Below are 26,732 nucleotides of genomic sequence, written 5' to 3' on the forward strand. Positions count from 1 at the left end.
TAGGTCCCATAAAATAACACTACCAGCTGTCCCCACACTGCCACACTTTCTTTTCATGAGAATTAAGGATTTATCAAAAGATTGAGGAACAGGAACCCTCTTTGGTGTTGCCTTGTCCAATACAGAAATCAACATTCTGGAAAAGAATGCTCACCTGGAAGTGAACTTTGAGAAATCAATCAGTAACACATTGCTTTTTTCAGGATAAGGTCCATCTCCTGTAAAAGGTTGGCCAATTTTTTAATCACTTTGATAGATATACAGACAGGTCTCTGCTCTGTTTTAAAATGGCCATTTGCAATGACCACAAATGTGAGCATGGTAAGTCTTCAACAATAACAATGAATTCTCAAGTGAAGGTGCACAGCTGCTGAGGGGTGAAAAGAATAATAGAACTTTCATTTATGGGATTTTTTTTTTAAAAAGTGCTGGTCACACCATTTGGTTCGATTTGTGAATATGGCTTTGATTAATTTCACATAAATAGCCAAGTTTCCTTCAATTAACATACCAAATTAATCTAAAAAGGTTTTTAAACTGGACTACCATTACAGATTCACTTTCACATCATCCTCCAAACAAACGATTGTGGCAACTAGAAAAGAATTTTCTTGAGTCATCTCACGCACATCCTTATTACAGCTGACCAACTGTACTCAGAACAGGTTAGAATAAAAAAACTGATGAGTTAAATACTTCTCAATAACTGAAGCCATGATGCATCAAGGATTAAATGCAATTGATGAGGTTGCTTACAATTTTTGTACGCTGGTTAATTGAAAAGGCTAGTTCCTTCCATTATCTACTCAAAGTAGTCATACATTTTGTTTCCGAGAAGAACAGTATAATAAGAGACTCTTCAATTTTAAACAAAAATTATGTCCTTGGCAAACACACCAGATCACTCCTAACCATTTCCACCTTCGCTCTTCCAGCATTAAAACATTAAAATTTACTAGCCTGCACGAGTGGAAATACACAATGTGGTGCCCTCATCAAGACAGAACGAAAATGGTTCCTTTGGGGAGATAGGAGTGGCCTTACATTTTTCTCCATCGGCATTAGAATTGTAACTTTGCAATTCCATAGAATTCATATTTCAATTTCACAGAAATCAAATTGAGGTACACAAGAAAGATAATTACTTATGTTTGGACAAGTTGAAGACACAATGCAAAAGATTTAGAATGGATTTCATGTTTTTAACAGATTTGACAAAGTATTGCTCTATTTAAACATAAGGGTATAATAATTAAAGGTAAAGTTGCCATAGCCTCAGGTAGTGATTTTAACTATCAACTAAGAAAGGTTTCATATAATGCACCATTCAGGGAATGTAAAGGAAATAGCAGATGAATATTATAGACATATCATCAGGAAATATGTATCGCATATTGCTAAAGAAATTATTTTCTTCATGAAACAATCTGGCTGCTGCACCCAAAATTTGCTCCACCTTGGAGTCCGGCCTCAGTGAAGAATCACTACACCTCAGGCGAGGGGCAAAGTTGAGAAGGTGAGCCTTCGTGAATAACTTCTGCCGGCACGTGAATTGAACCCGTGCTGTTGGCGTCGCTCTGCATCATTAACCAGCTGTCCAGCCAACAGAGCTAACCTATAATCATTACAAGTACAATGTTTTACTAAGGCCTGATTCCAAGGTGGAGCAAACTTTGGGTGCAGCAGCCAGATTGTTACATGAGGAAAATAATTTCTTTAGCAATATGCGATACATATTTCCAGATGGTATGTCTGTAATATTCATCTGCTATTTCCTTTACACTCCCTATATGGTGCATTACATGAAGCCATGGCTTAGTTGGTAGTGTTCTTGTCTTTGAGGCACAAGGTTCCAAGTTCAAGTCCCACTTCAGGGCATCAGCACAAAAATCTATGCTGGCACTGCAGTGCAGTGCTGAGGGAGGGCTGCACTGCCGCCTTGCAAATGAGATGTCAAACCTGAGGCCCTGAACCACTGCTTGGGTTGAAGCAAAAGATTCTATGGCATTATTTCGAAGCAGAACAGAGGAATGAAAACAAATAGCCACCAAGCTATGGACCAGCACTGAATCGGGAATCATTGTTCATCGCTAACCTGGTACTTCAAAAATAAAACTCTTTCTATTTCTATGAAGTATCTGAGAAGTCTCACCATTCCCTGTTGCAATGCCAAGTGCAAGTCTTGTTAAACCAAAATAAGAAACAGGTGGGCTACTTGTAGCGAGACCTTTGGCTTTGCCAACATATTTCTTTCCTTCACATTAGCATAAATACTCTTTTCGACCAAAAAGGTCCTGCCTCCAAATCCTTTCCTGAACTTAACTGAGACAACACACAGCTTTTGAACAAATATGCTGATCGCATTGTGCAACACCACGATAAAAGGAACCATTCATCAACAGGACTTAAGTCAACGCTGTGCAAAATGCAAGAACCCAACCACCACCCTACGAACTTAAATCAATGTGAATGGACAAAAAGTCGACCAAAAAAATTGTCAGCAGCTATTTATTTTCAGATAGATGGCCCAGAAGTAATATTTAGGTCGTTCCCTCCAAACTGCCTCACTCGTTACATGAATCATCCTTGCCCTGTGCTCCACTCCTGAGTATAGAACTTGGCCTTGCCTCTGTTCTAATTTTCTGTCTATAGCGCTGTAGGGAAAACGGTCAGCAGTCTATTTGACCAGACACAATTTGCAAACTCACCACAACGAAAGGAAAGCTAAGGAAACCTACACCATGCCAGGAGTTACAGGGAATAAATATTTCATCCCAGAAATTGCTTGTTGCACTATAATTACTTCACCAGAGCACAAACCTAGAGTGTTTAATTTTAATCATAAGTGTTGAAAAATCAAACATTACAGACTTCCATCAGTATGGATATGTGCATTTAGGAATGCTATTTCAGATTTTGCACACATACTTTATTACACAGAGGATAAGAAAGTTGAAATAAGGTTAACTCTTTCTAACTAGTCCCACAAAACAACATACCCTTTAACTGCCAGTAGCTGCACTATCTCTTCCCCTGTGCTGCACCCAGTCCTGTCCTTAGTTCATCACTCATTCCAGGTCAGGATACCATGGTGCAGAGATAAGACTGTTTGTTCGACATGCTCCATGTCAAAATACTAATCTATCTTCCATATATCAAACCCCACCAGAGCAAAATGCTCTGCAAAAGATAAACAAACCTTCCCAGCCAACAGCAAACTGCTCTGCAGCTACTGCAATGACACGTTAACCACTTTCCCCAACCTAATTGTCAAAATATTTTATGGCTCCTGATGTGCCTTTGTTCCAAGTAATCAAACAGGATAACAGTGAACAACAGATGAAGTCCACTAATTGAATCTTAAAAAATGTTTTCACTGCAGTGGATATAACAGTGCCAATATTTTGAAATTATCAAACAGTCTGTCTTCATATTATACTGTAACCGTACCACAGTTCCTTCAATGGACAGTCTACACTTGTAGCAAACAAGTTAGCAAGATTTGGTAATGACTCAGCAAAACAATCTCTGTCAGAATGTATTGTTTCAGCTTGGCAGTGAAAAAAAAATCGACAAGTTAGCTAAGCCACCCTTTGATGATGACCGAATGATCAACATCATATCTCAAAGCGCTTTCCTTCTCAAAATCTTTCCAAGTAGTTAATAGATGCCAAGCTATAAAACTTTAACTTTTTTTAGATAAAATGCAAGATTGTACAAACAGAGTTCTCAGTTTCATAATTTATACTGGGAAGGGACAGTTTTAGTGAACAATGGCTTCTGCACCAAGTAGCATAACCCACTTTCAAAATGTTTAACTACCATCTTTACCAACTTTGAACCTTCAAAAAGGTACTGACCAGTTCTGTTCTTTTCTACAAATGCAAAACATCACCAAAAGTACACCTACATATTCAACTGTTTTACAAGGGGAGGGACAGTGTTAGAATTATGTCATGATAACCATTAAATGATATCAGGGAAAACAGTTAAGATGCCAGTTTCTACAAGGAAAAATAAGGCTAATGGCACAAACATAAAATCTTAACTTTATGAAGCAGGTTTGGTGAAAGTCCAATATTAAAAAAAACATTTCAGATTAAGATCATGAAGTAATCTAGCCTCCATTATTATCTTAACTCTTGCAATGCAGGCTGCAAGTTTACATTAATTACTTTAACGGTGTAGTTTCCTGTTCTCACCTCAAATTGGAAATTTCCTTCAATTCTGATTCCAATTGCCACCCTTCTCACACCTTCACACAGTCCACCTCCAACTCTTCCCTTTCTTAGCTTTGGTCCCCATTTCTGAGGATATGCCATCAATAAACATTTATTACAACCCTTCTAACTCCTGTAGGTATCTTCACTACATTTCCTCACGTGCCATACCTTGTAAGAATTTCATCTCATTGCCCTGCTTTCTCCATCTCTGTTGTGCCTATTCTGATGTTGCTACCTTCCATACCAGTGCCTGACATGTCCTCATTTTTCCTAAACTGAGGATTACAACCTCCCGCCCCACCACTATGGTTAACAGGGGCCCCTAACCATATCTGATCAAATTGTCCCACTTTCACCTTCCCACCCAGAACCTTGATGAGGTTCCCCTTGTCCTTTCTTTCCAGTCCCCCTGTTCTCTGCGGCTTCCTTAATCAACAGGTCACCCTCCACCATATCTGTCACAACCAAACACATTTAGCCCTCTCCCTCCCCGCTCAGCGTTCCAAAGGGACCATTCCTTCCACAGCACCCTTATTCACTCCTCTAAACACCCCAAGAATCTAGCCCCTTCCCATGAAACATTTCCACACAAGAGCAGGAGATGAAACGCGCATCCTTTTACCACCTCTTTCCTCACAAAGCCCAAAACACTCTTTCCTGGTGAAGCAGTGATTTACATGTATACATCTTTCACTACCCAGAAAGCAGTTGCCACTATATTGGGATGACACTGTGGCAGATTGGTTGACCGCTTTTCAGAACGCCTCCGTTCAGTCCACAAACAAGGCCCTGAGCAAAGTGCCCTATTTCAATTCTCCACCTTTCCTGTGCTGCTATTTCTGTCCTCTGCATATAGTTTTATATACTAGACAGGGCTATGTTCTTTGCAGACAGAAAGAACCTGTACACCTGTAGAACCTGTGCTAAACAAAAAAACAAATGACAGCCATTCACTTCAGGGTAATACCTTGAGCAATCAGGGTCAAGTTGCCTGGTTTAAATTTCAAACTATCCTTGGCAGTAAACTGTCACCACCAATTTTGCATTCTCATAACAACACTTCTACCAGATTCCACTTGCCAACCCAGGGGAGACAATGGCCTAGTAATATAATTGCTAGATTATTAATCCAGAACTTCAACTAATGTTCCAGGGACCCGAGTTCAAATCCTGCCACAGCAGATGGTGAATTTGAATTCAATAAAAAATATCTGGAATTAAGAATCTGCTGATGACTATGAAGCCATTGTCAATTGTCAGAAAAACTCATCTGGTTCATGAATGTCATTTAGGGAAGGAAATCTGCCACCCTTACCTGATTTGGCCTACATGTGACTCCAGAGTCACAGCAATGTGATTGACTCTCAACTGCCCTCTAAGGGCAACTAGGGATGGGCAATAAATGCTAGCCACCCAGCAATGCCAATGTCCCACGGATGAATAAAAAAAAACAGCACTCTCTTCTCAAGCAGTATAAGTTGTTTCCCCAGCATCTTGAAAAACTTCAACATGTCTCTTTTATGCAGTTCTCAAATCTGTACTACCAGATGACTTTCCTCGATGTTTTTAAGCAAACTATTGGCTAAGAGTAAGAACAAAGGAGGTTTCCCCCTTAAATTTAACAAAACTACACAAAAAAACAGGTTATTGAGGTTTGAAATTAATGCTCAATGAGACAAAAAAATTGTGCTACTTTCAACATGTAATAAGACAATCCAGATTTCTAATTACACAACTGTTTTGAGTGAATTGCAAATGATCCAATTACAACTCAGCATCGACATTGGCCTCAGAATAATCTAGGGTTGTCTTTTCTGCATAATAATACGTGTGGAGCTTTCATAAGAACATAAGAAATAGGAGCAGGAGTAGGCCATCTAGCCCTTCGAGCCTGCCCCACCATTCAATAAGATCATGGCTGATCTGTCATGGCTCAGTTCCACATTCCCGCCCTCTCCCCATAACCCTTAATCCCATCGCTTATCAAAAACCCATCAACCCGCGTCTTAAACATATTTAGCGAGGCAGCCTCCACCACTTCAACGGACAGAATTCCAGAGATTCACCACCCTTTGAGTGAAGAAGTTCCTCCTCAACTCCGTTCTAAACCGCCTCCCCCTTTATCTTGAGGCTGTGCCCCCTAGTCCTACTGTCCTTTCTGAGCGGGAAGAGTCTCTCCACCTCTATCCTATCCATCCCATTCATCATCTTATATGTCTCAATGAGATCTCCCCTCATTCTTCTAAACTCTAACCTTGCACGACCTTCCACTTTCAACTGCTCCATCCAGTAAAACAGCCTCTTCCCATCATCACCAACAAGTGTTCAAACTAAAATAAAAATCTGATTTCATGCCCTTCAGCCCCCCACCCCAAAAGCTGAACTGCTAATTCCTGGAGGCTCGGGAAAAATCCTGGTGGGTTTGTAATACTAGAATAATCACATCACCTGCACAGTTTCTCTGTACAACTGGATTACAATAACTCGTCAAACCTGATTTGGCAGAATTTACAGAATCGAGAATCAATCAGGAGACAAACTGCCTGTCCAGTAATTTCCTGATTCTTGCAAATTTCTGTAACTATCTTAATCCACAGTGTCCCTACAAATGGATGTACTGCTTACATTTACTGCATCAAAAGTCAAGGTCAGACATCTACAATACTGTATAGCATACTGCTGCAAGGTTTAAAAGGTGGTATCATAAATTTAAAATACTTCTTCAAAGCACGTGGTAACAAGTATATTAACTTTTACGTAATGTTCTACTTGAATGGTCGGGTGTGCAACTGTTTTCTAGTGCAAGTACAAAAGCATATAAACTTTTGATTACTCTGTCAAAGTAATCAAATTCTTGGTCTTCCCCAGTCAGTAACAATGGCATGGTGGTACAGTGCCTAGCCCATTGCCTCACAGCGACAGGGACCCAGGTTCAGTTCCAGCCTTGGGTGATTGTTTTTGTGGAGTTTGTACGTTCTCCCCGTGTCTGCGTGGGTCTCCTCCAGGTGCTCCAGTTTCCACCCAGAGTTGAAAAATGTGCGGACTAGGTGGACCAGAAATGCGAAATTGCCCTTGGTGTCCCAAGATGTGAAGGTTAGCCATGCTTATTAACCATGATAAATGGGCAGGATTTTAGGGATAGGGCAGGGGGAAGGTGAAACTGGGTAGGATGCTCTTTCAGAGTCAGTGCAGATTCGATGGGCTGAATAGCTTCCTTCTGCACAGAAGAGCACGATCCTATGATATCTCAGACCGAAATTTTCCAGCACCCCCCATCCCCATTGCAGGTTTTCCCACAGCAAAGATGGCTTGCCATTGGCCACCAGTGAGATCTTTCAGTCTTGCTGAAGCCAATGGTAATTTGCATGGTTCACCTGTCCCAACACAGTGGCAGGCCGGACTGGTGTATCCTGCCCTGATTGACCAAGTCAAATAAGTTGACACAGACTTTTCTGAGAGAGAGCAGAAACCTAAAAGAAACAATCTGAATAAGGAAGTGTAATAACTCATGATAGGACACTGTAAAAGGTAGAGACTCAAAAACAGAGAATATTACCTTACAATCAGCAGTAAATGACGAATGAAGTTACTATTACTACTTCAGTGTAACTAAGGAAATCAGATCATGCTGGTTTTGGCAGAGATCAAAGCTCATTTCGACTAAAACACAGACGAATAAATAAAACTCAGCGAAGCATTTAATCAACAGAATTCGACAAATAACGATTTATCTAATTCAGTGATCGGGGGAGAAGAAAGCGCAAGTTTTTCGAGTTCTGTCTGTGGAAGATGGATGATGGAAGACAGCAGTTCTATACTGTACCTTTGAAATTGTTTTCTTGCCTTGCTACTCCCTAGAAGTGAAACTCAATGATCTATTAGATACTAATAGTTCAAATGATCGTTCATTATCAGTTGTAACAAAGTCCATTTTCCTTCCTATCTTGGTATCTATAGCATTTGTGCTTTGTTTGCTCCAGTATCCACGTTAATGCAATTTGATTATCTTATCTTCTCATCAGCAACCCACCCTCCCCCTCGCACCCAAGTCCCTCAATGCAATTGGACTTCGCCTGGTCACATGACCTTAAATTTATCAGAATAATTCCTATCACTGGGATCATTAACCAAATTCTGTAAGGTATCCAGGCTGTTTGCTTTTGATAAAGTCACAGAAAATAACAGTTGCTGTCAGCACCATTTATCTAACAAATGGATTTCTTTTGTTCTTGCACAAGTTCAGTTCTCTGCAACAAAAATATTTCTGATAAGTTAATTCGGAATCATTCTAAGGCCCTCACATGTAAAAAGATCAGGAGACAAGATTAAATGGGGCACAACAACCTCAGGGTCAGGTTAGATATCGCTTAAAATGGGTCATGCCTTTTACAAGGGAAACAAATCGAAACGTCTTGTATTTCAGTACAATGCTGGATACGTATCTTTAAGTGTTGTCACTTTCAGTTATGCTGAATAATGTATTTACCAGTTTCTCCCACCTTTCCATTTAAGGAGTGACCACGGCTAGCTCAAGTTTCTCCTGATAAAGATCAGAGCCACAGCAATTATCCATTAACAATACACAATTGGAAGCCATGACTGCAACCAAGTGCTACAATACACTTGGTGTAGAATGGGGGATGGGAAGTCAGAGTTCCCAGTCGCAATTGTTATCCAATGATTTCAGCTCAGTGTGTGTCTGTTTGGAAATTGGTAACACAGTTGTTGCTTCCTGAAGGTAAACATCTTGCTGGCATTCACCCTCAAGGAAAAGAAACAAGGAAGAAAATCGTAAAATGTGATTACATAAATGTCTGAAATTGTTTGGCTTCACTCAAATAGTAAAACCCATCTTTGCACAGTAAGATGTTTGTAATTTTGTCCATGTAACAAATCATTGTACCTCAAAGTTAATTAGTGCCTGTGATGCTTCAGAGGGACACGATAAGATGCTACATAAATGCAAATGTTTGTCAGAAAGGCCCAAAGCTCAATCCCTGACCTGCGCTGGATTGGTTGGTCTCAGTTATGAAGGCAGCAGGGCAATACAACTGAACGTGGCATCCTTCGATTGAGTGAGCTTGTGGCCAATCAGCTTGGTGGTTGTCACAATCAAGCCTCAAATGAATAACACCTAACATACCCAAGGTAAATGAAGGCTTCAATTGGAGGATCGCGTCCAGTTCTGGAAAGATGAAGGCTTTAGATTCAGTACAGAAACGATTCATGAGAATGCTCCCAGGGATGAGGAACTTCAATTATTATTATTTACATAGAGTGGAGAAGTTGGGACTGACTTCCTTGGAGAAGACTGAGAGATGATTTGATAGATTCAATAGGAGGTATTCAAAATCATGAGAGAACTGGACAGAGTATGTAGGGAAGAAAAGGAAGTCTTGAGATTAAGAGGGCATACATTTAATTTATTTGGCAAAAGAAGCAATGGTGTCGTGAGGAAAAATATTTTCCTGCAGTGGTTAGGATCTAGGATACACTGCTCAAGGTGGAGGCAGGCTCTTTCAAGGCATTCAAGGGCAAACTGGAATATTATTGGAAAAGGAAGAATGTGCAGGGTGACGGAGAGAAGGCAAAAGGAGTGATACTGGGAAAGCTGCTGCTGCAGAGAGCTAGCACAAGCGCTTCAGGCCAAATGACCTTCTTCTGTGCTGTAACAATTCGGTGATTGTGTAACTGGCTCTCATGGAGCTGCAACCCACAGTCAACATCCTCAGAAGAAGAGGTAGGGGGAAAACCTGAAAGAAATAAACAAAGTAGGTGCATTCAAATTGTGAATTAAATGACACAATTTTTTGAAATTTCGCAATATATTTAACTCAAATTATATTAGCCTTTATCATGCTTGCATTTTATCATCTTTAGGCTTTTCACAAAGGGCAACACTTTTGGAGTCTTGACTTTGCATGCTCATGTGAAAGTTCTCATGACAAAATGATCTGGATGTCTGATTAAGGAAGGTATAAAGTTATTACAGTGGAAATGCACTTTATTTTATAGTATCATAGGTCGGTGGTTAGAAATATGAACACAACAGGAATATCTTTCTAATGTAGACATTCGAGTGCAATGAGCTTGAATGTGGGGACATCTTTACAGACATGTTTTGGTCATTTGACTGAGTACCAGCACTTACATTACAGACAACATGGCCATCAAACACTCCGAGATTGGGTGCACCACAAGCCAAGTAGCTGGTATATAGCTCCATCTGTTCTATCCCAATAATGTACTACAGAGTTGTGAATTCTATCAATAACAAAGATGTGCCTTTATCTTGCGCTTCTAACACATTAAAAGACCCCAAGGTGTTTCATAGTCTGACACCGAGTGACATAGGAGTAAAAACTTGGTAAAACATGTTGATTTTCAGCAGTATTTCAAGCAAACAGAGATGGGTGGCTGCCAAGTGCTCGGCATCTTCTAAAAAGTTTATTTTATCCTGCATAGATTTTCATGTTGCTGAATTGCTTGACAAAACTTTAACTGAGAAATTAATATTTTAATCCACAAATCAATGGTTCTCGATGTTTATACCAAACAATAGCATACATGTTTTACCTCCAAAGTAATCCAACAATTCGTCATTCCCTGCCTACATCATCCCTGTCATTCCCACAAACTGATCACTGTCCATTTTTGTTCAATCTGTTAAGTTTCTTTTGAGTGAAGTTGCGTCTCTGATCCCTCACATTGTTGATAAAGATCATCCACCATTCCCCTCCATTATGACAGACATTTCAAAAAAAGTCAGCAATTGATACCAATGAATCCTCTGTACTTCCTGGCAGTAAATTTCTGGTATTCCATTGATGCACAAATGATTGTGGGAAGGACTACTACCATCCAACTCAAAAATATTAAAGGAGAATTCACAGGGTTCAGGGGGGGAGAAAAGTACAATTTGGATCCTGCATATCAGTGAATAAATCCCTATTAACAGTTTCCCTTCATGTTTATGCAACCACACAAAAAATCAGAACAAGTCAGGGTTAAACCCAACAGTCATGTATTGAATGTACTTTGCAAAAATACCTCTTATCTAAAATTCAATCATACCCAAAGATAATAAATAATTTCCCCAGAATTGCAAGAGTCAGCACATTTTGAATGTAAATGATTTGGTTTGTTGGCTTTCAATTTTTCGTGCAAGTGTAATGACTTTTTGACCTGCAAACTGAGTAAAACCAAAATGCAGCACCTAGTGCAATATTGAAAAGGTGAACTTGGCACACGGTCAAATAAAATGTTGCTGCTTTTCTTTAATAAAAACCTTCCAAAAGTTTCATCTACATAAGAACATAAGAAATAGGAGCAGGAGTAGGCCACCATTCAATAAGATCATGGCTGATCTGTCGTGGCTCAGTTCCACTTTCCCGCCCTCTCCCCATAACCCTTAATCCCCTCTCTCTTATCAAAAACCCATCAACCCGCGTCTTAAAAATATTTAGCGAGGCAGCCTCCACCACTTCAACGGGCAGAGAATTCCAGAGATTCACCACCCTTTGAGTGAAGAAGTTCCTCCTCAACTCCGTTCTAAACCGCACCCCCCTTTATCTTGAGGCTGTGCCCCCTAGTCCTACTGTCTTTTCTGAGCGGGAAGAGTCTCTCCACCTCTATCCTATCCATCCCATTCATCATCTTATACGTCTCAATGAGATCTCCCCTCATTCTTCTAGACTCTAACGAGTACAAGCCCAGTTTATTCAGCCTCTCCTCATAGCTCAACCCCCTCAACTCCGGTATCAGCCTAGTAAACCTCCTCTGCACTCCCTCCAAGGCCAAAATATCTTTGCGCAGGTGCGGCGCCCAAAACTGCACACAGTACTCCAGCTGCGGCCTCACCAATGCCCTATACAGCTGCAGCAAGACCTCCCTACTTTTATATTCAATCCCCCTCGCTATGAAGGCCAGCATCCCATTCGCCTTCCTGACCACATGCTGCACCTGCGAGCTGGGTTTTTGCGACTCATGCACAAGGACCCCGAGGTCCCTCTGCACCGTCGCCTGCTGCAGTTTTTTGCCACGTAAGTAATAGTCCTTCCTACCATTATTTCTACCAAAGTGGACCACCTCACACTTGCCAACATTAAATTCCTCTTAAGGATCTCGCAAAATAACCTGGAACAATGCATCTTCAGCCAGGTCAGCAACGTGTAGATGCCTGCATGGATAATGTCTATTTTCTGACCACAGTATAAAAATAATTGTGTAAATTTTAATTGCCTTCTTTGTCAATATATATTCAATGGGGTAAGCTATACCAGGTATTCCACAACGCAGTTTCCATTCTAATCATCATCTTTCTTTTCCACTAAGTTTTTTTTCCTTATTTAGGCACTAGTACCTTAGTTATTCTCATGAAAGCTGGAGTGTGACAGTCATGATCCTGGCGTACATTAAGTACAAAAAGTAAAGTTCACAACATCCCTTTGAAATTGGGTAGACAGTAGAGAAGAAAGGTTTGTTTATTTAGTGACTGAAAGCAATGATTTAAGGGTATTGCTCTGTAACACCAGTAACTGTCCGGCCAACAAGCATCAGAGAATATTTTTAAACTCGGCTTGGCACTAGGCTGGAGTTACGCACCATAAAATGAGAAGTTTATACTGTGTTAAGTTCTTGTTTTCAGTATGCTTGTGGGTCACATCCTGAATTATACTGCTGCCTTTGTATTGGTGCGTATCAAAGTTGCTTCTCATTGACACAAGAATGATCTCTTACTTCTGAGTAGAAGTCTCAGACCTCACTCCATAATTTGAGTGAATAATCTATGGTAGCACTTGTGTAATATTGAGGAAGTGCTACAGGTAGTTCAAGTGAATGGAACACGGTACTCTTTGAAGAAGAACAAGAACTTATCTTGGTGTTTGAGACAACAAATACCAAAAAAAAGGTTAATTATCATACTTGCACTTTGTGGGACCTTGTAAGCAAATTGGCTGTAACCTGTGCATATATAACGGCACCACATTACAACGATACCTTATTGCATGTGCAGCACTTTGACAGGCCCCGAGAACATTAAGCTCGAAATGCAAGTTCTTCTGCTTCTTATAGCAAAATTAATTACAAAGGCATAAATAAACTGCAATCCAAGAGCCACAATTAAAACAGGCCATGAAGGAACAGGGATATTGAGCCACACATGTTGCTGCAAGCTCAATTGTGCAACCCATTCATGTTTTTGTTAGACATTGATTTCAAATTCAGTGCTTTTACCCCAATCATTAACAGGTACCACTAAAGTTTTAGATTTTAATGGTAACACACTCCAATAAGCCTTTGCTTCCAAATGCAATTTATTCATCAACAAGGTGCTGGCCAGTCTCAGCCACAGGATCTTACAGTCCCATGGATGGAGCAAGGGGTGCACTCAAGGGGATATCCCATTGACAACGATGGGGGAAGAATAACCTGCAGCCAGCCAATGGCAGGCCACCTCTGCCACTGTGAAATACATGGTGGAAAATCCCACCCAAAATCATGAACTTGGATGTCACGCAAAACCCATGCACAAGTTTAAATCAGATCTGTATGTTCCAGGGTTAATCAGTCACGAAAGGTTATTGACCTGAAAGATTTTGTCTGCTAGCCTCTCTCCACAGATGCTGCCTGATCACAAGCACCTTCAGTATTTCGTGCTTTTATTTCAGATTTCCAGCATCCACAGTACTTTTTCTGTCTATTGCTGATCATCACTAATTGGGCTGAATACTGCGAAACAACAATTGGAATTAATAGTGCCTCCTGTCTATGTCCGCAACACTTGCCCATCCAAGACAAATCTAATGGTATAAAACAAGTGGAATAAAGGACCAACTCATTTTTAAAGCCACCATCCACACGATCAATCTGTGCAATTTTGAGGCAATATCCATTGAACAAAGATATCAGTGTTTGCAATGAAAGCACTATCTTTATTTCTTTTTATAGCCTTTAAAGAAAAATACACTCCCCACATTTACTTTGTAATGACTGTAATTACCAGTCAGTTAGATTAATTATTAACAGATGATCAAACTCACGGAGGGAAATTTACATTAAGAAAAAGATCACAAGCATTTCACACTGTTGTTACACATTGCCTGAAAGCAGGTCACAGTTCTCTAGAAAACAATGATTTAAATTTTCTCAGCCCTACAGTCACCCTGATTTTATTACTATTATATTCTCTTTTGAAATTAACCAAAGCAGATGATTAAAAAAAAATCTATCCTTTTTAAATATACACTTATCGTTTTTCTATGCCTCTTCCAAAGCTACTGATTCATTGCTAAGGTATGATCTGATGGCCACTGATCATCTCTAGTACCCTACATGCAAATGGACCCATCTTGCTTGAGCATCACATGTTGTCAAGCTATTTCACCAACTAAACCTTCACAGATGATCCAAACTTTCACCAAAATGCACATGTGTTTTCAGTAGGTTGCCACTAGATAGGGAACAAAAGCCTTGATTTGTACTGCCTAAATTCAGAAGTGCTGATACCAACAGTAGCTCTCAACCACATCCCTTCATTTTAACTAACTGTAAGGGATTATGTGGGGACCTAACCCGGCAGCTTTGTGAGTTGTTAGAGTCATGGAATCAAAGTACAAGTGGAGGCTATTCAGCCACTGAGTCTGTACCAACCCTCTGACAGAGCATCTAACCCTGGCCCACTCTATGCCCTATCCCTATAATCCCACAAATTTATCCCACTAATCCACTTAATGTAAAGTCTTGCCCTTGTTAAGGGCAAATTAACATGGCAATCCACCTAACCTACACATCTTTGGACTTTGGGAGGAAGCCGGAACACCTAGAGGAAACCCACACAGACATGGGGAGAACGTGAAAACTCCACACAGACAGTCATCCAAGCCAGGAATTGAACCCAGATCCCTGGCGTTGTGAAGCAGCAGTGCTAACTACTGTGCCATCATGACTTTACGATGCTAATTACGATGCTAATGTTCTATTATTCAACTAAAAAGACAATCTGTAGTTTAAATAAACACAAAATTAGAAAACAAAATCTGAAATTTCGCACGAGTTGTGCATGTGACAGTGTTTTGCTTCAAGGAGCCGGGCTTGAATTTATTCCTGACAGATCTTCTCCAAGTGTCTGACACACAATGAGTTTAGGTATTTTCAATTCAGTCCCTTGCAGGTCTGCAACATAAAACCATCAATTGTTGCTAGAAACGGTGGCTATTTTGCTATAAGAACATAAGAACATAAGAAATAGGAGCAGGAGTAGGCCATCTAGCCCTTCGAGCCTGCCCCACCATTCAATAAGATCATGGCTGATCTGTCGTGGCTCAGCTCCACTTTCCCACCCTCTCCCCATAACCCTTAATCCCCTCTCTCTTATCAAAAACCCATCAACCCGCGTCTTAAAAATATTTAGCGAGGCAGCCTCCACCACTTCAACGGGCAGAGAATTCCAGAGATTCACCACCCTTTGAGTGAAGAAGTTCCTCCTCAACTCCGTTCTAAACCGCCCCCCCTTTATCTTGAGGCTGTGCCCCCTAGTCCTACTGTCTTTTTTGAGCGGGAAGAGTCTCTCCACCTCTATCCTATCCATCCCATTCATCATCTTATACGTCTCAATGAGATCTCCCCTCATTCTTCTAAACTCTTAACGAGTACAAGCCCAGTTTATTCAGCCTCTCCTCATAGCTCAACCCCCTCAACTCCGGTATCAGCCTAGTAAACCTCCTCTGCACTCCCTCCAAGGCCAAAATATCTTTGCGCAGGTGCGGCGCCCAAAACTGCACACAGTACTCCAGCTGCGGCCTCACCAATGCCCTATACAGCTGCAGCAAGACCTCCCTACTTCTATATTCAATCCCCCTCGCTATGAAGGCCAGCATCCCATTCGCCTTCCTGACCACCTGCTGCACCTGCAAGCTGGGTTTTTGCGACTCATGCACAAGGACCCTGAGGTCCCTCTGCACCGTCACCTGCTGCAGTTTTTCGCCCCGTAAGTAATAGTCCTTCCTACCATTCCTCCTACCAAAGTGGACTACCTCACACTTGCCAACATTAAATTCCATTTGCCACTTCCTGGCCCATTTGCCCAGCCTATCTAGATCCTTCTGCAGACTCTCCACACCCTCCGCACAAATTGCCGTTCCACCAATCTTGGTGTCATCAGCAAATTTCGACACCCTACACTCGGTTCCCTCCTCCAGATCATCTATATAAATGGTAAAAAGCTGAAGCCCCAGCACCGACCCCTGGGGCACTCCACTAGTCACCATCCGCCAATCCGAATAGCACCCGTTGACCCCCACTCTCTGCCTCCTATTTGACAACCAATCCTCTATCCACGCTAACACCCTACCCCCAACTCCATGTCCCTCGACCTTCTTCAATAACCTCTTGTGAGGTACCTTGTCAAACGCCTTCTGAAAATCCAGAAAGAGCACATCCACCGGCTCTCCTCTATCCACCACCCTAGACACATCCTCATAGAACTCCAATAAATTTGTCAGACACAACTTCCCCTTAACGAAACCGCACTGCGTCTGCTCTATCAAGCAATTCCCCTCAAGATGCCTCGCTATTTCCTCCTTGATAACAGATTCTAACATTTTACCCACAACAGACGTTAAACTAACCGGCCTATAATTCCCTGCCTTTTGCCTGGCACCCTTCTTAAACAACGGCGTAACATTAGCCGTTTTCCAATCTTCCGGCACTTCCCCGGAATCCAGCGACGTTTGGAAAATAACCACCAAGGCATCCACTATCACCTCCGCCATTTCTTTCAGAACCCTCGGATGCATTCCATCCGGTCCTGGGGACTTGTCCACAATCAGTCCCTCCAGTCTGTCGAGCACCGCCTCTCTAGTAACAATAATGTCATTAAGACCCTCCAGTCCTACCACCTTTTCATCGCTAACACCCAGCAAATCATTCACGTCCTCCTCCGTGAAGACCGAAACAAAAAAGTTATTCAAGACCTCAGCCATTTCCCCATCCCCAACCACTAAGACCCCCTTCTCATCCTCTAAGGGTCCAATGTTCACCCTAGCCAGCCTCTTCCTTTTTATATATTTATAAAAACTCTTGCTATCCTTTTTTATATTAAGCGCTAGCCCAGCTTCATAGTTTCTCCTACCCTTCTTTATCAACCTCTTTGTCAATCTTTGTTGGCATTTAAACCTCTCCCAATCCTCTTCTCGCCCACTACTCTTAGCTACTCTAAACGCCTCCGCTTTTAATTTAACACTTTCCTTCACCTCCTTTGTTATCCACTGCTTATTACCTCTCCTCCTACGGTCCTTTTTAACTATTGGAATAAATTTCTGCTGAGCACCCAGAAAGATCTCCTTAAAGATCCTCCACTGCTCCTCAGCAGACCTACCTTCCAACGCGCTCCCCCAGTCAACATTCGCCAATTTTTCTCTCATCCTACCATACTCCCCTCTGTTCAAACAAAGGACGCGTGTCCGGGAACCCACTTTCTCCTCCTCCATCTGCACCAGAAACTCCACCATACAATGATCCCTCTCCCCAAGAGGATCCTTCACCGCAAGGTCCCTAATTCTACCCGTCTCATTACATAACACCAGATCCAAGATAGCTCGCTCCCTCGTTGGCTCCAACACACACTGTTCAAGGAAACTATCCCGGCAGCATTCCAAGAACTCCTCCTCGAGCCCACCGCGTCCAACATGGGTTGACCAATCAATATGTAGATTGAAATCTCCCATAATTATGGCCGTCCCATTCCTGCACGCTGCACTTATTTGCGCGTTAACAGCCCGCCCCACCTCCAGATCATTATTTGGGGGCCTATAGACGACACCCACCAGCGTCTTCCTCCCTTTGCTGTTCCTAATCTCCACCCACAACGATTCCACTTTCTGCTCTTTGGTTCCTATATCATCCCTTGCTACCACCCTGATGCTATCCTTAATCAGCAGAGCTACGCACCCCCCTTTTTCCTCCCACCTATCCTTCCTAAACACTTGATACCCCTGGACATTCAGCTCCCAGTCCCTGTCATCTTGCAGCCACGTCTCTGTAATGGCCACCAGATCATATCCATTTGTGCTGATCTGCGCCACCAGCTCATCCACTTTATTCCGAATGCTTCGTGCATTCAGATAAAGCGCCTTCATCCCAGCCTTCACCTGGACCCTATTTGCCAGAACGCCACCAATCATACTCACGCCCCCACTCCCTTTATTATTGGGACATCCTCGGCCTCTTCCCTTACCTGTACCCTCTCCTTAACTTTAGCCCCCGTAATGTCACCTACCCTCGCACCCTCCCCCCAACTAATTAGTTTAAAGCCCTGTCTACAGTCCTATTTACACGATTCGCCAGGACTGTGGTCCCAGCACGGTTCAGACCAACCCCATCCCTCCCGAACAGGTCCCACCTACCCCAATACTGATGCCAATGCCCCATAAATTCAAACCCATTCCTCCCACACCAATCCCTGAGCCACCCATTTACTTCCTTAATCTTATCAATCTTGCGCCCGTCTGCACTCGGTTCAGGCAGTAGCCCAGAGATAACCACCTTGTCGGTTCTACCTTTTAATTTAATTCCCAGCTTTTCATACTCCCTCCCCAGATCCTCAGTCCGCATTTTGCTTACGTCGCCAGCACCCACACATACCACAACGACCGGATTCTCACCCTCCCATTCCAGGTTCCTCTGCAGCCCAGATGCGACATCCCGGACCTGAGCACCAGGCAGACAACACACCCTTCTGTGCACTTTGTCATTGTGACAAAGGACAGTGTCAATACCCTTCACCCCACTATCCCCAATTACTACTACGTTCCTTTTCCCCTTCTCTTTGCCTATGTCCTGCTGCATCACTGTACTGTGTGCAGTTTGCTCACCAACCTCACCTCCCTTGTTCTCGTCCAGACTGGAAGCAAGAACCGCAAACCTGTTATGCAGATTGAGAGGCTGATGCATCCGCTCCCCACCCCCCTTCCTCCGCTCCCCACCCCCCTTCCTCCTCTCAGCAGCCCCCTCTTGTTCCTGACCCTTAGAGTTAGCCAGTCTAGGGGGGGTGGATGTCACTTGCACCCCATTGACAATGGCACCCTCTCTCCCCCTGATGAGCCTCAGTGTCTGTAGCTCAGAGGCCAGCTCATCTACCTTGAGCTGGAGCTCCTCCAGCAACCTGCACTTACTGCAGACATGGTCACTGGGGAGGACCCTGGGGTCCACCAGTTCCCACATCATACAGAAACAACATATCACATGCCCCTCCATTATTCACTGTAGTATCCACACAAACTTACCTGGCCCTTTTGATCCGAAGCCCTAATAACTCACTCTGCTTCCCTCTCACTCTGCTGCCCGCTGTCTACACCAGGCCTCCTTTTAAACCTGGCGCTGTTTTAAAGCTTGCTCCCCCACAACTCCCTGCTATCCGCTCCCTTAGAATTCTTAAAGCGGTAAGTTTGCACTATTTACTAACCATACATTCAGAAAGGACAGCAGGACTAGAGGGCACAGCCTCAAGATAAGGGGTGGTCAGTTTAGAACGGAGTTGAGGAGGAACTTCTTCACTCAAAGGGTGGTGAATCTCTGGAATTCTCTGCCTGTTGAAGTGGTGGAAGCTACCTTGCTAAATATATTTAAGTCATTGGTAGATAGGTTTTTGGTAGGCAAGGGAATTAAGGGTTATGGGGGGAAAGCGGGAAAGTGGAACTGAGCCACTTCAGATCAGCCATGATCTTATTGAATGACGGGGCAGCTCGAGGGGCTAGGTGGCCTACTCCTGCTTCTTATGTTCTTATGTTCTAAATACAAAAAGCCCGCAAAAATGCTTTTAAATGATTTAAACAGTATTACAAGGAAAGTTCTTACTACGAAAGCGCTTTAAACTTATTTAAACAGGTTTTTAACAGGTAATTTCTTATCTGTCTCTCTGCTCCTTCACTCGTCTGCTCCAGCAAACAATGGAAGACCACTGAGTTTTTTTGTGACTATCCCCCAACAGAGGACCTGATTACTCAGAAGTCCACATAGCACATCTGAGATGGTTAATTAAGTGAATGGTTCTGACTGGGCTCGGTGCCCATTTCTATAGAGTCCAACGATCCTCACTTACACTTTTATTGTACTATAAAACTAAAATAGACTGAGAGGGGACACTTTTTGTTGAAAGTGCTCACCTTTTTAATAAAAGAAAATATCATCAATATCAGAAATCTCTGATGCTTCAGAGAAAATGTCAATTTCGCTGCAAGCAACGGAGTTAATGACATTATCTTGCTAGGCTGCTCTGGTGAAAGTACCCTTTTGCAGACGTATTATCAACTAAAATTTAACACTTAAGGGGGGAATATTACCAGAATTTCTCCAAGTGTCAGGCTCCAACAGAAAACTGGCGTCAAACTCTCCAGCTCCAGCGACCAGTTTTCTCTCCAGATTTTGAGCCTCTTGGTCAAAAGAACGGGTGAGCATGCCATCACTCTGGAGTGACAGGGCCTCAGAGAGCCAGCAAGACCGACTTCACTGAGATCTGAGTGCCGTTTTTAAAGGGCGCCCTGATCACAACAAAAAGTTATCCCCCTCCCCACCACTCCCCCCAAGCCCACAATCATCACTGGCATTCCAAGTGCCACCACCCCCACACTTATCAGCATGCCAATCTCTTCACTCTTTCCAGAAGGCAGTGATTGGCCTTATTCTTCTTCCCCGGGATCCCCAGAAGGATCCCTTTCCAGAGTGTTTCTGGTTTGGCCAAACCTGTTATGAACCTCACTGACACAGGTATGAATATTTACTGGCGGGGGGGGGGGGGGTTCATGTGGCACTGGGGAAGAGGGCTTTTAATTGTATTAAAATTTATTAAAATATATTTAAATGTGGTTCCCACCCTTTATGGATGTGAACTTCTTGACATCACCACCAAGGGGCGGGAAAAATAAGGAAACACAATCTTCCTGGAGAGAATTGCGTTGTCCCGATTGTCTCCAAATTTTGCACCCATGCCGTGAACCCGAACATGGACAGTGCAGGCTCAAAGTCCTGCCCAAAACACTTGATCAAACCTGGTCAAAAAGGTATTAACGGGAATCTTAAAGATGCAGAGAAAAGAACAGAGGTTTAGGATGGAAAGTTCAAAGCTTAGAAGCTAGGTAGCTGAGGACGTATCTGCCAATGAAGTGATTACAGTAGGGATGCCAAAAGGGATGAGAATCGCAGAAGCACAAAGGTCTCAGGAGGTTGTAGGTCTGGAGCAGGATACAGAAGTAACATGGGAAGACCATGGAGGGATTTGAAACCAAGACCAAGAATTTTAAAATGGAGGCATTGGTGACAGGGAGTCAATGGAGGGTGATGAGTAGAGGGGTAATGGGTGATTGAGACTTGCTAACATTTGCAATGGGGCAGAGTTTTGGATAAGCTGAAGTTTACGGATGATAGAAAACTCATTGTCTGTACCTTTAAGATTTGATTACTTTTAAAGACTCACATTTCAATCATTATTTTGTATATTGAGTTTGTGTCTTATATGCCAAGGCTGTAATGGAACAGTCAAATCTAGAAGTAACAATGACATGAATGAAGGTTTCAGCAGATGAGCTGAGAAGAGGGAAAAATGTGTGTGATGTTACAAGTGAAGAAGCGGAGATGCCGGTGTTGGACTGGGATAAACACAGTAAGAAGTCTCACAACACCAGGTTAAAGTCCAACAGGTTTATTTGGTAGCAAAAACCACCAGCTTTTGGCGCGCTGCCCCTTCGTCAGGTCAGTGGGAGTTCTATTCACAAACAGGGTATATAAAGGCACAAACTCAATTTACAAAATGATTGGAATGCACGTCTTTACAGGTAATCAAGTCTTAAAGGTACAGACAGTATGAGTGGAGAGAGCATTAAGCACAAGTTAGAGATAAATTAAAGAAATCTCTTTAACCTGTGCTTAACGCTCTCTCCACTCATATTGTCTGTACCTTTAAGATTTGATTATTTTTAAAGACTCACATTTCAATCATTATTTTGTATATTGAGTTTATGTCTTTATATGCCCTGTTTGTGAATAGAACGCCCTCTGACTTGACGAAGGGGCAGTGCTCCAAAAGCTAGTGGTTTTTGCTACCAAATAAACCTGTTGGACTTTAACCTGGTGTTGTGAGGCTTCTTACTGTGGTTACAAGTGAAAGCAGGAGGACTTTTGGTGATGGAATGGGTATGAGATCAGAAGTTTATCTCAGGGTCAAATATCACACCAAAGTTGTGAACTGTCTGGTTGAGCCTCAGACAGTGCCCAGGGAGAGAAATGAACTCGGTGCTCGGGAACAGAACATGCTGGGGACTAAAGACAATGATCTCCCCAACATTTAATAGGAGCAAATTTCTGCTCACCTAGTATTAGAAGAATGAGGGGAGATCTCATTGAGACATATAAGATGATGAATGGGATGGATAGGATAGAGGTGGAGAGGCTCTTCCTGCTCAGAAAGGACAGTAGGACTAGGGGGCACAGCCTCAAGATAAAGGGGGGGGGGGGCGGTTTAGAATGGAGTTGAGGAGGAACTTCTTCACTCAAAGGGTGGTGAATCTCTGGAATTCTCTGCCCGTTGAGGTGGTGGAGGCTGCCTCGCTAAATATTTTTAAGACGCGGGTTGATGGGTTTTTGATAAGCGATGGGATTAAGGGTTATGGGGAGAGGGCGGGAATGTGGAACTGAGCCACGACAGATCAGCCATGATCTTATTGAATGGTGGGGCAGGCTCGAAGGGCCAGATGGCCTACTCCTGCTCCTATTTCTTATGTTCTTATGGATGTCTAACAAATATTCTGGCAATTAAGTGAAAATGAAAGGAAGAGGTAAAGCTGGTTGCCTCCATATATACATGGACACCAACAGTGTGTTTTCCAATGATATTGTTGAGTGGTAGCAGGTAGCTAAGAAATGGAGGGGATAAGGACAGCTCCCTGGTCGAATCCAGAAGTAACTAAGAGGGAACATTATGCATCCTGAGTAGTTTCATGGAAAACGACAGGTATGGACTCAAACCCAAAACCAGAGAATTTCAATTATTCATTGATTTATATGATGCATTTACAATGTATCTTTTCATGAAAGTACAGAGAACGTTCTTCGGTATTCAATGCTATTATTAATGAATCTTAAGTGGCAATGAACTGCCAAGCAACATGACTAGACAATTGTTTGTCATTCTGCACCAACTGTGCATTCATGTTTCACTGTGGGATTTCAAAAATGCGAAGATCATTCATGGAATTGAGGGATAAAAGGCAAAGTAAAACAGGCTGGTCAGAAAAATTAAATGCAAAAGAAAGCAGAACCAGAAAGCTTAATTTCTTTTTGAAGGAAAGCATGTAAAATTAAACGAGGGCAGATGAGCCCCCGTCTCCCCTCTGCCCACAGCAAAGCTCAGCAATAAAGAAGGTCTTCATGTCCTTTACCCCTCCCCCAATGAGAATCCAGAGAATGAAAACGTCAGTGGCATTTCAGCCACCTGAGGTCATTGTGCTCTGCACAACCCTGAGTAGCTTCTGAACTTTATTGAAACTGGAGCCCTCTTTATTTTTCTTCTACTTCCTTCACTTGGAAAATAAAAGAAACATGATCAGTACTGAAATATATATTTTGTGGGTTTCTTTTTTAACAAGTGATAGCACACCCGATTGAGGTTCTGATACTCAGTACTAAAAAAAGTGCAAATCTAATAAACAATTTCCTTTATTAATAACTTTCAAAATCTAAAATATTGACGAATCACAATCCTCAACAACGCTACTGTAGTAGCCAGAGTAAAGAGCCCAAAACTTTATTTTTACTGCAGCTTTTATTGATGAGCCAGATCAGAGCAAGATGTACAGGACTACTCATTAGATGATTAAGTCTGTAGACCACTGCAATTTATGGTGAACACACAGGCATTTTTCTTGTTATACGTTGGGATAAACTCTCAGATGTTAGACATCCTTGTACCAGTCATGACATGGATTGTCTGGAAGTCTTGAGATCACAGAAAAACAGGAAATGGAAGATAAATGATGCACGTCAAGGAAGGAAGAGATAGAATGTCAATGGGAATAAAGGAAAAGGAAGAGAAACATAACAGAGGAGGTGAACAGACATTTATAAATAACCTGGTTAAGTATACTTCTTAAAACAATTCCTAATGAAATTACAAGTCTTTTAATGAATTAATGATGTAATAATTTCAAACATGTTTATTTCTCTCCCACTCTTGAAAAAAAAATGCAATATTGTAGGCAGTGAAATGGTAAAAGGGCAATTTTTAAAAAAAAACTGACAACTTCTTACCTGCTTCAGCAAGTCAAAAGATGACCAATTTTACGATTAAAGTATTTCACTTTCTTCCCCTTTATAAATGAAATGGTAAGTTAGAACCCATAAATCTGAAGGTAGTGATTTTTACAAAGGTTATGACTCAAATTCTGATTCTTTTGAAACCTACAAGTATTGCACAATCTTTATAAAAAGGGTTTTCAAAGACTGTTTCATTTTTCAAATTATTGTACTGCATATTGACAAGATTGTCAAATCATATTGCATCCGCAGGAGCCAAAAAGGATACTAATGTTTCAATTGTTACGTAAATTTTAAAAAGCAAAACTAAATTTACATTTTACTCTAAATGTGCTGACACTTCTTCTTTGATTTTAGTCCACTTAAATGGCATTTCCATTTTTATATCTGTCGTGACTTCATTATTTCAAAGTACATAGTAGTTTAAAGATAGATCTACAGGAAAATCTCCATTATCTGCCACGTTTGGGGAGGTGCTGCTTAATCAACTATGCTGGTTAACGGAGATGTAAGGCAAGTTCCATGTTTTCAACTAATCAGAAAGCTCCAGTGTGATCAAGCAGGTGCTGAGGCAGTGCGAGAGGTGCAGGAGCATGCAAATTTAGTGAGTGCTGCCAGGGAGAGATGGTGCGACAGAGCGATGGGAGTCTGAGACTGGAGCAAGGACAGCCATCGACAACAACTACCAGTCTGTTTGACGACTTCAGTCAAAAAGCAAACCTGACCCCAGAATTCCAGTTGCAGAATGCCTGATTAAAGAAACTTTACTGTACATGGTCATCATCTATGCCACAAAGGACAAATTGGCCCTTATGTGGAACAACATAAATTGGAATAGATCAGCAAACAAACACTCGAGTCCAAACAGATATTTTAAGCTATTTAAGTCTAAATGGGAATTCGTTAAGGATCTTGGCACGTGCCCATAAAATGTGAAGAATGTAAAAATATGATTGTGAATATAACAGAGATTTAGAAGTGGTGACAAATTCTGACTTCTGAAACCTACACTTCCCTTGCAAATGAAACCTGTACCAGGGTGTGCTGCTATTTTCATTTCAATCCATTACAAAACGATGACTGCTTCTTTGTGTCTTGGTCCCTGTCTGTCAAAGAATCTGATCTCCCATCTCTTAACAATGTGGAGAAAACTGAATCCATAGCCCTAGAAAATGGGAGAAACACATTAAACAACAGTAGCTTTATTCTTGTCCCCATCCATCTGCTTCCGATCTGTTGCAGTTATCAAGTTTCAGGCCAAAAAATACCTCTCAAATTGAATCCCTATTGGTATAAATGTACAGTTACGTTCTACAGATTTCTTATTTTGTACAGCATTATACTTTGAATCTTGGACTTCAGTTTATTTATAACGGTCAAGACAGTTCTAAGTGTATTAATCATTGCAGTATGTAGAATGTGGATGTTCAATCAGTACCATTCATTTAACTAAGAATTATTTCTGATGTTTTCTAATGTTGGGGTTAGTATTTATTCATCCAGAAATATCCAAAAGCTTAAATCAGTTTGGAAGGGCCAATTCCAAACGTTTTCTTTTAAAATGGGTTTAACCTTGAAATTTGTTCTTTTTTACATAACCAAAATACTGCAGCCAAACTGGAGAAGGAAATCCCAACAGTTCAGATTTGGCATGGCTTCATAAGAGGCTCTCTCATCCATACTCACTTCAAACATACTGGCACCAGGCAGTGTGTCAATTTCAAGATGCCAATCCCAAGATGCTAATCCCCTGCCAGCAATAATCAATAATGCAGGTGAAGAGAGGATAGAAATCCTGCTTTCCACCTAACTGAGGCCAATCAAAACTGCTCAAATGTTTTCTTAAACATGTCACGGCTGGAACTTTTGTTTTAAATAAAAGAGATGGAATGCTTACTCATGCCTTCAGAAACTGACTGAGTTAAGGCAGTTGGGTACACTGTGCCAGCTAGTTACAGCTATAATATGGATCATCCCGCACCTATGGATGATTAGCAGGGCAAAACGGGAAGCCTTGACAAGATGGTGTTGTTCACGTTGCACAGGTAGCTGGGTAAGGGGACATTCAGTGCCCAAGTGTCCAACGGAATCCACACTCCCCCCAGCATTATGAGGATAGAAGTGCAGCAGCAAGCTACCTAGGACAATGCAGCAGCCACCTGCGCAGAAGGAGGCTTCCAGCTGGCAATGGGGGCAAAGTATCAC

General features: G+C 42.0%; 1 protein-coding gene across 5 annotated transcripts in view; it reads right to left on the minus strand.

Annotated features, from left to right (window-relative positions):
• Positions 1–26,732, minus strand: part of zfpm1 (zinc finger protein, FOG family member 1) — a 196,544-nt gene that overhangs the window by 56,984 nt on the left and 112,828 nt on the right. The gene's annotated exons all lie outside the window — the stretch shown is intronic.

Source organism: Carcharhinus amblyrhynchos, chromosome 4, assembly GCF_965287045.1.
Source record: "Carcharhinus amblyrhynchos chromosome 4, sCarAmb.v2.hapA, whole genome shotgun sequence".
In the NCBI taxonomy this organism is placed as follows: Eukaryota; Metazoa; Chordata; class Chondrichthyes; order Carcharhiniformes; family Carcharhinidae; genus Carcharhinus; species Carcharhinus amblyrhynchos.